General features: G+C 40.6%; 1 long non-coding RNA gene across 1 annotated transcript in view; it reads right to left on the reverse strand.

Moving 5' to 3' along the window:
- The window catches only part of LOC144248658 (uncharacterized), a 176,560-nt gene that overhangs the window by 80,684 nt on the left and 83,496 nt on the right, over positions 1 to 12,380 (reverse strand). Inside the window, exon 3 of the long non-coding RNA XR_014952840.1 lies at positions 7,584 to 7,680. This is a non-coding gene — a long non-coding RNA (uncharacterized LOC144248658). The remainder of the gene's footprint in view (positions 1 to 7,583; positions 7,681 to 12,380) is intronic.

Genomic DNA, 12,380 nt, shown 5'->3' on the forward strand with positions numbered 1-12,380 from the left:
TAAAGGTTACTATTCAGAGCATATTTGGATATGCTTGACTTGAAATCACCCATACACTTCTTATGAACTCCTGCTGCAGCTTCCTGGTGGGGTACATACGGAGTGAGGATTGAGAAAAGGTTTTCAGGCTTTGAGAAAAGCTATGTTGGTGCAAGAGTTCAGGATTGTCAGAGGAAGCCAGGCTGTTACCATACACTAATCCAGGCAGTGCCCTCCTGATCTGATAGACCTTTTGGCTCGACCTGTATTTCTTCTTGTATCATTTCCTGCAGACTGTAGCTGGTCTGCCTAGCCAAGATTTTCCTAGAAGATCCAGCTCCTGAAATTCTCACTGCCTATGGTTACATGGGATTTGCTGCACCTTCAAAGTCAAAACATGAGTTTGGACAAAAAATCTCAGGCAAAGTTTGAATTAGGGAATTTATTAGCTTTAGGTACATGATTGTATCCTTCTAAATGGTTATCACTTCACTCTCCTGTTGAAGAATTTCTGAGAGAGAGAGGGCATGATTTATGTCTGGAGTGAGAATTGAGCTACTCCACAGACTAGGCCTTGGTGGGGCCTGGTAGCCTTCGACGCAGTAAGAAATTATTTGTGGCGCAGTTAGAAATTATCTTATGGTAACTACAAAGTAATGAGCTATCTGAGTGTAAATTAGGGTAGAGCTGCAGTGTAAAAAGCCTGACCACCTTAAGGCAAAGGTAAACAATGTTAGCTTGCCAATGAGAGTGCCTTTTGTAAACTGTAAACTATATGGAAGTGTATATAAACTGCCATCTCACTAATAAATGGAGAACGTTTGATTGACCATATAGGCCTGACCTATTTTTGTCCTGTCCAGCACGCCCTCATATTATAAGATGTCCCTGCTTTTCTCTCCAGTTCAGCAAATCTGAATTTGTTCCTAAAATTGTTCTCTCCTTGAGCTTCAGATCTAAACTTCCTCTTCATCTGGGTGATCATACCTGGAGCACAGGACCTGGCCTAGCTATAATCTTTACCAGCTTCTTGGAGTGCTTCTAGCAACATCAACTGGATGTTCTTCCTTCAGATTACCATAGCATGGTATATGCTGTGGGATTCACTACTAAAGCCACAGCTCTTCTTACATTTTCCATATTTCTTCAACACAGAAGACTTTCTGGAAGGTGAAGAGGTGGCCCCAAAACACAGCCTCATCTTGGAACAAGCATGGGTTGGTGTGGTGGATCAGCATTTGTCTTGAATAGAATGGGGGGGGGGGGGGAGTGTTTTTTTCAGAACAATAGTAAGGAATTTAAGCCTTTCACTTGAACCGAGGTAGAACTGTTCAATATGTAGACCAGATACCTTATGGGCATTATCCTGGGTTGTAAGATAAGCTTGTATTCTATTTGCCATCTGTTGGAAGTTGGGCAGGTTTGTTATTCTCTCAAGAACAATGGTTTGCTCGAAGAGGTAATGGTTTGTTAATGGGCCATTGACTGACTCACTGTAGGCCTGGTAACATAACACCATCCCATTGTGAGATGTTCCACCCAGAGGGGGAAGCCAAGCACTCTTTTATAGTATAAAGGGGTAGCTTTTGGGGAGACGAAGCAGCTCTATCTTTGCGGGATTTTGCGGAGAAGCAGCTCCTTTGGCGGGATTCCCAGAGAAGCAGCTCCTTCGGCGGAACTCCCAGAGAAGCAGCTGGAGCGCGGTGAGGCAGCAGCGGCGGAGCTCGGAGGCGGCCCCGGCGCAGAGGCAGACCGGCCCCAACTGCCACCAGATCTTCAGAGAAAATTATACCCTTTCTAAAGATCACCACTTCAGCTGCAATTCATCAGCCACTGCAAGAGGAGCAGCTATCATTTCAACCGGACTGCTACCAACACCCCGAATCCTCAGGTTGTGGACTTTATCACTAGTTTTGTTTGTACCGATTGCATTTGCCTTTTTAAATTGCTACCTAGTTTTCTCCTAGTAAAGAATTGTTACTCCCATTCCCATATCTTTGCCTGAGAGCCTTTTAATTTAAAAATCCTAGTAATTCGGAGGGAGGGGGTTTACCTTCTCCATTGCACAGGAGGCTTTAGCCCTCCTTCACAGACTCCTGTCTTGTCAAATCAAGACAGGCATCTAGGAAAAACTGTCCCTCTCTAGACGACAAGAGTTGTTTAAGCCCCAGGCCACAGCTTTAGTGAACAATGAACCAACTTACAGGACCATTAGCATTGCCAAACTCCCAAATACTTTCTTGTGGAGATCAGTTCATGTAGCAGGTCATTCAGCTGTATTGTAATGAAGTCCTGCCTATAATTCCTGGCCTAGTGAAATAACATTGCTTAAGCTCTCACAGCATTGGGTAGGAGGAAAAACTCCAGGCTGGATTATGTTATCATCTGTAATACTATAACACACATTTTTCATCTTTGGCAGTTTCAACAGCGTTTGAAATCTTGCTGTAAAGTCCAAGGAAAGCAGAATATGAGACCTCTGTTGAGAATTTTCCTCTGACTTACATGTTTGTCACAAAAAGAGCTGACTTGAAGCTCAGAGAATTGAGAAAATTGAAAATAATACAGTGCAAAGATACTGAAAATTGCTCTTTTGCTTTGGAGAACCGGGGAGGTTCAGGGAAATAACACTGTAATAGTGCAGTAACTTTGCTGAAGAAGTTGTAGCATAATTGTTGATCTGCACTTCATTAGTGTTTTAAGAGTACTATTTTCCCCTGATTTAACTCCTGAACTAGAAATTAGGTAGTGCTCTTTTTTAACCAATTTTATCTCACAAAACCCAGGCATCGTCCTCTGCACCTTTGTTGTTATTTTGTTCCAGTGAGTTACGTTTGGACATTGAGCAGTCAAACCACCAATGCTTATGAGCTGTAAGTTTTAGTTTTCTAAGGAAGATACACAAAATGGAAATTGGCAGACTTGTGATTCCATTTCAGGGTGTCTGGCGAAAATATTTTGGATCAGTAACATATCTGAGAGAAGACTGCAGAATTGGCCAGACATCCTGTATGCAGTTTGCCAAAAAAGCCAGAGCAGCATCCACTCACAATTCAGATGCTTTTTAAGGTTCAGAAACATTTAATTAGAAGAGTATTCACTCTTTATGAAGTATGACTTATGGAACAGGGAAAGCTGAAATTAACCATTAATTGACAGCTTTATCCTGGGGATTTTTTCCTCTTCAACATAAACATTTGTCTTGAGCATTTTTTAAAAATTACAGTAGACTAGAAGTTTGCCAAATATTTAGTGGTTTTGTGAAGTTGTTTGGTATTCACGTCTACTACAGTTCTACAGAAAACAGTTCTAAGAGCCATTTCTTTCACATGGCTGGCAATCTAGAGAGGGGTGAAGGATAGCAAACATTAAAAAGATGTGCTAAAGAAAAATGTGATTTGAGCTGCAAAAACAAATAAAAGACATTTTTGCAGGGGCTGGATTCATGTCTTGCCAATATTTATTATAGTGTTTATCATTAGAACAGTGATTTTTCACATGTACAGTCTATTCCAAAAGATGTTGCCATGTTTTCAGCTCTTGAGCTTCCCGCCTTCCTGAGAGGAGATCAGAGGCTAATGAAAGCTCTCTCCTTCTCCACCCTTGTTTACATCCTCACAGGCCCATGCCACAACCCAGACAGCAGAACACGAGAGCTTCAGCTCCTTTTGGTTCTCTTCCAGACACATCACACACACACCAAAGGTCAGACCACATCTGAACTTTGAGGAGCTCCAAGCTTCACTTGACATTAAAAAGGGGAGAGAGTGTGAAAGAGGCCTGTGCTGCATTTTGCCCTGTCAGGGGTAACATGGGTGAACAGAGGTTTTTCACTCCTCATTCAGTCAGTGTAGAGGTCAATCACTTCCTAGCGCAGCCTACAGCCCAGAGCTGCACTGATCCATCTTCCCTTTTAAACAAACAGGTGACTTGATCCACCTTATTTGGCTCCCTAACTTACAGTTTTTGCTTCCACACCTGCATCCTGTAAAGCTCTGAGAAGGTTTCCTGCTGTTCTGTGATAGCTGTTTGCTATCTTTTTACTTCATTTTTAAGAGCCAGAAAGGTGCATGACAGCAGACTCAGCTGGTAGGCTTTGGTAGATAACTTATGCCACTTCAGTGTAAAAGTTAAAATTGAAAGCATTAAAGATAGAACAGAATTTATTTTAAACGGTAGCTGGACTCTCAGATTAGCTATTCTGTAATCCCAGTTCATTTTCAAGGAATGCCTGCCTGGGAAATCCTGAAGACCATCTGAGGACAGCTTTCAGTAACCACATATTACATGGAACTTTGCCAGGAGAAGGTGGAGAAAAGACCCCAGACACAGTGATCTCTCAGGAAGAAGTGTCAGGCCATAGATAGGAAGCTGTGCAATTCAAAGCTAAACAGTCAGTGCAGTTTTGAATTCTCTGAGGACCTGAAAAAAAGGTTTCTATTATGCTTCTGCAAATCATCTCACTGGAGATTTTATGAAGTGTTTTAGAGACCTATGATCACAAATGAGCAAATTTGTTTCTTGCTACCTGCATTTCAAAAAGCAGGTGCCAAGTTTTTCAGTACATGTGCTCTATCATGTGTAAAACAGAAGCCTTTTGTGGCAGGAATTAAGTGAGAACAGGCTATGTTTATACTTATCAAGTAGTGATGATATGCAAAAGCAGCTTTTCTATTTACAGGCTTGGCCTTTTGTTCTCACAGACTGTTCAGAAGGAATATGAAGAGAGGCCAGACTGCAAGACAAACTGCAACATTTCCTCCACGTCTCTGTGAAGAGGCTACTGACTAAAAAATCTAGTACTAACTAAAGAATCACTGATTCATTTCCAGATCTTAAACATTTATCCTTAATTACTATTTACTTGCATATTTAGGAACATTGGAATGGCCACAGATAAGAACCCTTTCATTCACAGTCTTCAAGATTAGATATTCATGCTAGCTGGCAAAAGGAAAGAAAAAGAAAATACCAAACCACCACTGACTTCCCTCTGTGCCAGACAGCTGCTTGGTCTTTCCCTCTGTGTCTGACTTCAGCTTTTGCTACACCATCATTTAGTTCTGCTCTCTCCTCTCCTCTTGCCTCGTTGCAAGAGCTGACAGGGTACATGGACTTCCATCCTGGCTTGAAAAACATAAAGTGTCACTCAAGACCATCTGAACATCATGTCCAGTTCCCATTCTTTATTAAAGAATGACCCTATCTTCTGGTACTATCTTGGTTTGAAAAGACAGAAGTCTGTGAAGGAAGGTAAGAGCCTCTTGTAAAATGGAAAAGGTAAACCCCTTCCTTCCAAATTACCACAATTTTAAAATTAAAAGGCTCTCAGGTAAAGATATGGGGATGGGAATAACAGTTCATTACTAGGAAAAACCTAAATTAAAAAAAAAATGTAATTAGTACAAACAAAACTACTGATAGAGTCAGAAACCTGACACCCTGAGGAGTCAGTGTGTTGGTAATAGTCCAATTAAATGGTGGCTGCTCCTCCTGGAGTGGCAGATGAAATGCTGCTGAAGCGGTGATCCTGTAGAAGGGTGTAGTTTTCTCTGAAGGTCTGATGATAGAGTAGATGGGCATGGTCTTCCTCTGGGAATCCAGCAGAGAAGACAGCTGCTCTTCTGGGAATCCAGCTAAGAGGCTGCCCTGACGTCCCAAAAAATGCTGATTTTATGCGGGTAGGGGTGCTTGGCTCCTCCCTCTGGGTGGAGCATCTCACAATGGGATGATGTAACTTTACCAGTCATGCAGTGAGTCATTCAATGGTCCATTAACAGAAGATATCTCCCCATAGGGAGACACTGTTTGTAGAGTTGTGTTTGCATCTGTATATCCCCTCATAATGGTTTGTCCTTCCATATCTCCTCTTTGTATCTGTCTGGTTCATCCCAGCTTTCCCATCAGTACCTGTATGTCAATCAAACACCAACCCATCCCCCTGTCTCCGCCCAGGTGAAGTGTCCATGACCTGGTGACCCTTCCCCTTTGTCCAGATCCTTCTGTCAGGGTCACAGGGTAACTGGACCCTGGCTGGGACTCCTCCCCCACCCCCTCCTCAGTGGTCTGAGGTCTTGCCCCCAGAGAGCCACTCCCATGTCCTTCCCCCATTGACTGCTTGGGTTTCTCCGCCCCCCTATATCTGGATGCTATGGGCAGGGAGATCCTCTGTCTTGCTCTGGAGATCCTTTGAGGTCAGATGTGGCCTGGGATCTCTCCAGACCCTCATTAAACTTCGGAACTAATCCTGAGGGAGAGCGCCTCTTTCCTTTGCTTGTGGGACCAGCTCGTCTTTGGACTCACGTGGGAGCTTCTCCAAGTCCCCCAGGATCCAAGGAGAAATTCTTTCCCTCTGCCCAACTTGCCCCACTGCCCAGCTGGCCAGGGTCCACAGGGGATCTGTCCCTGTGGATTCAAGGGTGAGACGCAGCAATTGTTCTTGGAAGAGATAAGAAAACTGCCCAACAGGAGATACCTGCCCCACCTCCAACAGACGGCAAATAGAATACACGCTTATCTTACAAGCCAGGACAGATACAAACAGAATAACAATTTAAATAGAATAATAATTTAACAAACAGAATAATAATTTAAACAGTACAACTTTCCACTTTTAAGGTAGTTAGGCCATGCATTTATTTCGTGCACTACCAGCTAACGCCATATCACACTGTGGTTTCAACCAGAAAGTCCATTCTCAAAGTCCATTTCTGCTTTGGAGTCTTAACAAGATCTCATCTTTGTTCCACAGTAAAGATAAAGTGTAGAATTACTGGTGGATTAACTGCATCTTAGCTAGGCTGCAACCAAAGGGGTTTTGTTTACAACTTTTTTTTTTGTTTTGTCATTAGCTGACTAATTGACAGCACTCTAAAAATGTTTTGTGCTACTCTTTTCTAGGCTCTGAAAAGTTGTGCACTTTTTTATACCTGGTGCAAAATTCATGCTCTGTGACAGATTATTCTTGAAGACACATAGCCAAATCTAGGTTTAGAAATCCTAACACCCTCTTGAGCTTTACTTCCATCCACAAACAAAAGAAATAGTTGCAGTCTGTCAGATGCCCTTATTTGAGAGAACTTGTATCATTATTAATGTTGGTGTGGTTCCAGATCCTCTACTAGGAATAGGATCAGCTGTACAACAAGTTTCCATGCTGGAGGTTTTCCAGTATTTGGAGCAGTGCAACATAAGTACTATAAATGTCAGCAGTGCTACTAATTGTTACATATTCGGGGTAAACAGAGTAGAAAGGGCAAAATTCAGTAATTTTAGGCCTCCATACCCCAATCATCACCCTTCTCCTAACATAGTCTATTACATCTGTACTCCATCAGTGGGGGGAAAAAAAATACTTGGCACCATCAGAAACACATGTAAGGCCAAGACAGTAATGTAATATGGATATCATCAGATAATCATAAGATATATTTAATTCAGGGCTTGATGACACGCATAGTTTTAAGAGTTTTGACCTAAGGAGAAATGAAACCTCATTTTGAATTCCCGAGGACTTTCAAGACTTCAGAATGCAAGGCTCTTTGATATATCTCAAGATTCCTTATTTTCCAAGACCAATAAATCAGGTGCCTTTTACTTCCTACCTGGTGCTGAATATTTTCTTCTCTTGCTGAAGGTAGTGGAAATTCAGGATATTCTTCAAATCCAAGGGGCTTTCAGCACCTCTGAAGGGTAGAACCTCTGTTAACACAAACACAGTCTTAGGTTATATTTTAGAAAACACATATTCTGGGAGATATTTATCAGAAAGCTTTTCTATGCCTAAAGTAAGAGCAAGGTAGTTTTAACTATGCATGAATTTTGATCCTTTATGTCCAATATAATCCTACTCATCTCCCTAGTCTTGACACAGAGTCTGATACAAAGCAGAGTGAATTTTTTTCTCCCCACAAACCCTATTTCAGGATTGATCCTAAAGTCATACGTTTATCCCTCTTTGAATTCAAGAAGAGAAGATGATCAGCACAAATTAGAATATTTTGTCTACTGTTGAATTTATTACAGAAGCTGCCATTTCATTATTATAAATGAGGTTTAAGCAACAATCTTCTTCTGTCAACGCTCTTTAAAGCATCTGCAGATGTCCTGTATTTCCAAGAAAAGACACTGAGTTTACGAGGTAGTCCTTGTGTGGATGGGCAGCTGTGCCAATAAAATTCCAAACCTTTCAGTTCTGAAAAAGTTCCATGTACTACTGAGACTGCATTCCTGAGACAGTAATGACTTCCCAAAGAGAGATGTACATTATTTTTTTCATTCTTTCTAAGCATAGGCAAAATTTTCCCTTTACACGTACTTTCTCCCTTACATATTTTTAAGACAATTTCCTTCTTTCTTCTTCTAGCATTGGTGATGTAAACCAGTTTCCTATGCCATGCTGAAGAGAGAGGGAATAACTGTCATTGTGAATTCTTTCAACATTATTTCACTTCAACTTCACACAAAATGACAAGAACACAGTTGGATAATTTTTGAAAGCTGAATAATATGCTGACACACAAAAGGGAGATATGAGTATCTTTGGTCATGATCAATACTAGCATTGAGCAACTGCATAAATTTCAGAACCTGAATTCTCAGATTTTTTTTGTTTACAGTTCTAAATTACATACATACAATGAGGAGAGTTAGAACACAAGTTTCTAGCTGATTAAAGATCTAACAGAACTGGATTTTAGCAGCTTTGTTCCACTCTTAACAAAATCTCAGCTGTTGTATTTTGTGTTCGCTATGATGAAATGAAAAAAAGCTAAATGAAATATTTTTACTCTATAAGAAAGAGAAACATGCTGTTTCCAAGTTTTTCTTCAAAGCAAATGTTATTTACTGTCTTTAAAAAATATTTTTTTATACTTCTAAGACAACATCAGAAATTAAATATGTACATGTACCTCACTGGTATAGATGCTCACACCTAAAAACAACCCATATAATATCAACCTAAATATAGAGTGATTGAAAAACTCTTCTATTGAAGGGGAGGAGGGAGGGAGGGCTGCATCTTCAGCTGGAATAGCCATGCTTAGTGCCTCTGTGTACTTTTGCAGCAAAGGGCCTGTAGGTGGATGCTGACTCCCAAGCAGGAGGTGTGATGTGAACAGAAGTGCAGCTCACCTGTGAGACACAGTCAGTTCTGGCTGAGCTTTCACATGTGTATTTGCCCCTCTGTCACAAGGCATTGCTGTATCTGTGTGGGCTAGATGTTATAATGCAAGCCTTGTCAAGAACATTGTATAAGGTCTCCATGCTCTTAACATCTCATGCTAACTCTCCCCTGCAGCTGGCAGACCTGTGTTCAGTTAGTCCAGCACTGAGGAAAACCAACAGTGGCAGTACTGCCAGCCTCGCTGTTTCTGTGCATTGCAAACAGATCCCTCTCCCATTCACTGTCAGGAACGGGAGCAGTTCTGTGATTTCTGCCATTTCGGTCTTGCACATCAAGGTGTGATGGCTGTGCTGCACTCACCTACACCCTCTAATACAAGGTGTGAGGTTCAAAGTGCCTGATCCAGGAGATTCTGAGTGTGCTGCTGCACCTGCCTTCTGCATAGTTTTGAAGAGGGAGTCCTTATAGTTTCATTTTTGCCCGTAGGACAAAGCATGAAAAGTTCAAGGGTTTCATGTTGGTATTGAGGGGATTTTGGCTGAATGTTTCAAGCTTGTGTGCTTAAATTTGCATAAATAAGGGAAGCTACTGTGTGTGTTCAGGTACACTTGTTTCCGTAACAATGTATAGATGAATTCTGCAGAATTTAAAATTTATATGCTTTGACCTTTATGAGGCTAAGATTAGGAACACTGAGCTATCTATTTCAGGTGGCTAAAATAAAAATCAATTTGAACCATAGTTCCAAAATCTTTACAGTAGTAAAATAGCTCCCATCCAAAACTTAATGAAATTAGAAGGCAAGTGTCCATGTGGACGCCAGGGAAGTAACAGCTACTTGGCAAGAACTTTCTTGGCTGTTGCTCCTCCAGATCATCCCTTAGCTTGCATTAGTGTTCCTTCACCCTCATTAATCAGTCACTAACCAACTGATTATATGAGATTGCCATCGCATACCAATTCTTAGATCGTTACAAAAAATTATACTTGAGATGTGTTCCTTCTGTTTCAGGAATTAAAAACTGGGCTTGAAAATTTGGTATATGACTGACCTCATCAAGGAATAAGTCTGGTCCTGCACTGATGGGAACAATCCTGGTCTCTTGGGAAAGGAATGTATGAGACAGAAATGCCCTTTTATCTCCTGACTGTATTTTGCTTAGACAGAGTAGAAAAATACTAAATGAGAGAGGTTAAACAAAAATAGAAAATGAATTTGATAAGAAAAAACAATAAATGAATGGGAGTTATGAAAAGTGACTACAGACTAAAAAGAACAGAATGAAGCCAAGAATGTGAAAAGGATTAGATGTTATGGAAAACAAATTAGTGAAATATCAAGAGGAAAAATAAGTAAAACATGAGATGCCCCTGAGAACTGCAGGCTGGGAGAAGGGAGCTAGTCAGGAGTAAGTAGCAATGATCAGAAAATTCAGCATGTATTTTAATTGGCACCAACAAGAGAAAATTACTTCAAATATGGCAAAAATATTTAATGCCCTGTAAAATACCAGCTTTATGCATATAACAGACTGACTGGTATAAAAATGTTTTTCTAGCTCCAAGCTTCACTTGACATTAAAAATTCTTGGAAAGGTAGGCTAGCGCTCTGCTTTTTCTACTCCAGGCCTTTTCTGAACATGTTAGGAAATACACATTGCTTTTTCTGGGCAATCTCATATGGGTGCCTCACTTTGATCAGAATGTTTCTCGCACACCAACATAGACCACAGAAGAGATACATAATCCTAGGTGATAGGTCTGACCAGTCACAGAATGTACCAGCCTGCTACAATTGCTCCAGTAAATTACAGCTTTTGTGAACAAATAATGATGATGATGATTATGATTATTATTTTTCCATATGTACCATGATCAAAATAAGAACCTTGACCTAAGGAATAATCTCCTACTTGGGACCTCCTAGTGATTTCTATGCCATCAAAATTATTTTAAGACCACATCATGATTCAATTTACTGTTAATTATGTAATATGTAGAACATATATTTTATCCTTAAAAACCCCTAGGTGTTAGAGTGACCCCATTGAAAGTATGCTTTACATTTAGGAGATAAGAAACATGTGGAGAGGCCACTATGCAATTGAAATTAGTGAAGGGACGTAGTGCAAGGCTTAAAGGCAAATATCAAATTCCGTTCAGCCTTGAGCAAAGTATATTGATTTGGGGGTTTTATATATATCTTCCAATTCTCTTAGTTGGAAAACAATTCTCTTGAAAAATGTTCTCTGCAAACTGTGCTAGAAGTCAGGAGTTTGGGTGGCTGTTTCTTCTTTGTTTGGGTTAGGGTTTTTTTTTGGTTGTTACAGGGTTTGGAATACAATGCGTGCACTCTGAGAGACTCCAGGGTGTGGCATGATGTCTGGTTACATGAGGTCCTTAGTGAACAGAACATAAAACACAGAGGTCAGGGAGTTTTCCAAAACTTCACAGAAGCATAGAATATTTTATGTTTTTCTGTTCAGCAAGCCATTATCCAGACTTGCCCTGAATTACATAATAGTAAGTTTTCCCAGGGCAGGCCTGAAAGATGAGGGCACTTACCTCCAGATTTGCTCTTGCTCACTGCACTCATGGTGGAACACTCTAAGAAACAGCTTGGGGTTGGGTTTGGGAATTTTTTTGAACCCCCTTCCCCATGATTCACAGAACTGATACTCATGTGGTTAGCCATAATTTTGTAAAAATGGGCTTTTGCTTGTAGCACTGGAAGTTGTCCTTAGTTTACAAGAGAATTTGCTAATAAAATGCCACCTAAAACAACCCAAGTACAAAAACTTTCTATGTTCTTACCACAGACACAAGGGGCTGCAAAGGAAGGATACTTTCGCACCTTGGACACTACAGCAAAAACTGTGGAACAGGATATGCAGAAGTGACTGGAACCTGACAGACAGATTTTACTACATTGTAGGCATTGACCTTCCAAAGGGCATGTAAGCTAAACACTGAAGCCAGATGTATCTTAAAATACAGTTTGAAATCATGCACACTCCCAGAAAAATAGCTCCCTAGTTTCTAGCCTCTTCCTCCCCTTTAGAATTACCATCCTAAGAGTACAGCACCCCAAAACCATTATTATTTTGATAATCTGAGTCACAATGTATTCAATTTCCCATCTATAAATACTTCATATAAAATTGATTTTTTGTTGTTGTTTTGTGGATATCCCATGGTTCAGGCAATTCTGTCTCAGTATGGATGTGCAAGCAGGAAAAGCAGCAGCTCCCTGACAGACTTATTGATGTTTACT

Source organism: Lonchura striata, chromosome 1 (genome assembly GCF_050655825.1).
Source record: "Lonchura striata isolate lonStrDom1 chromosome 1, ASM5065582v1, whole genome shotgun sequence".
NCBI classification, from domain to species: Eukaryota; Metazoa; Chordata; class Aves; order Passeriformes; family Estrildidae; genus Lonchura; species Lonchura striata.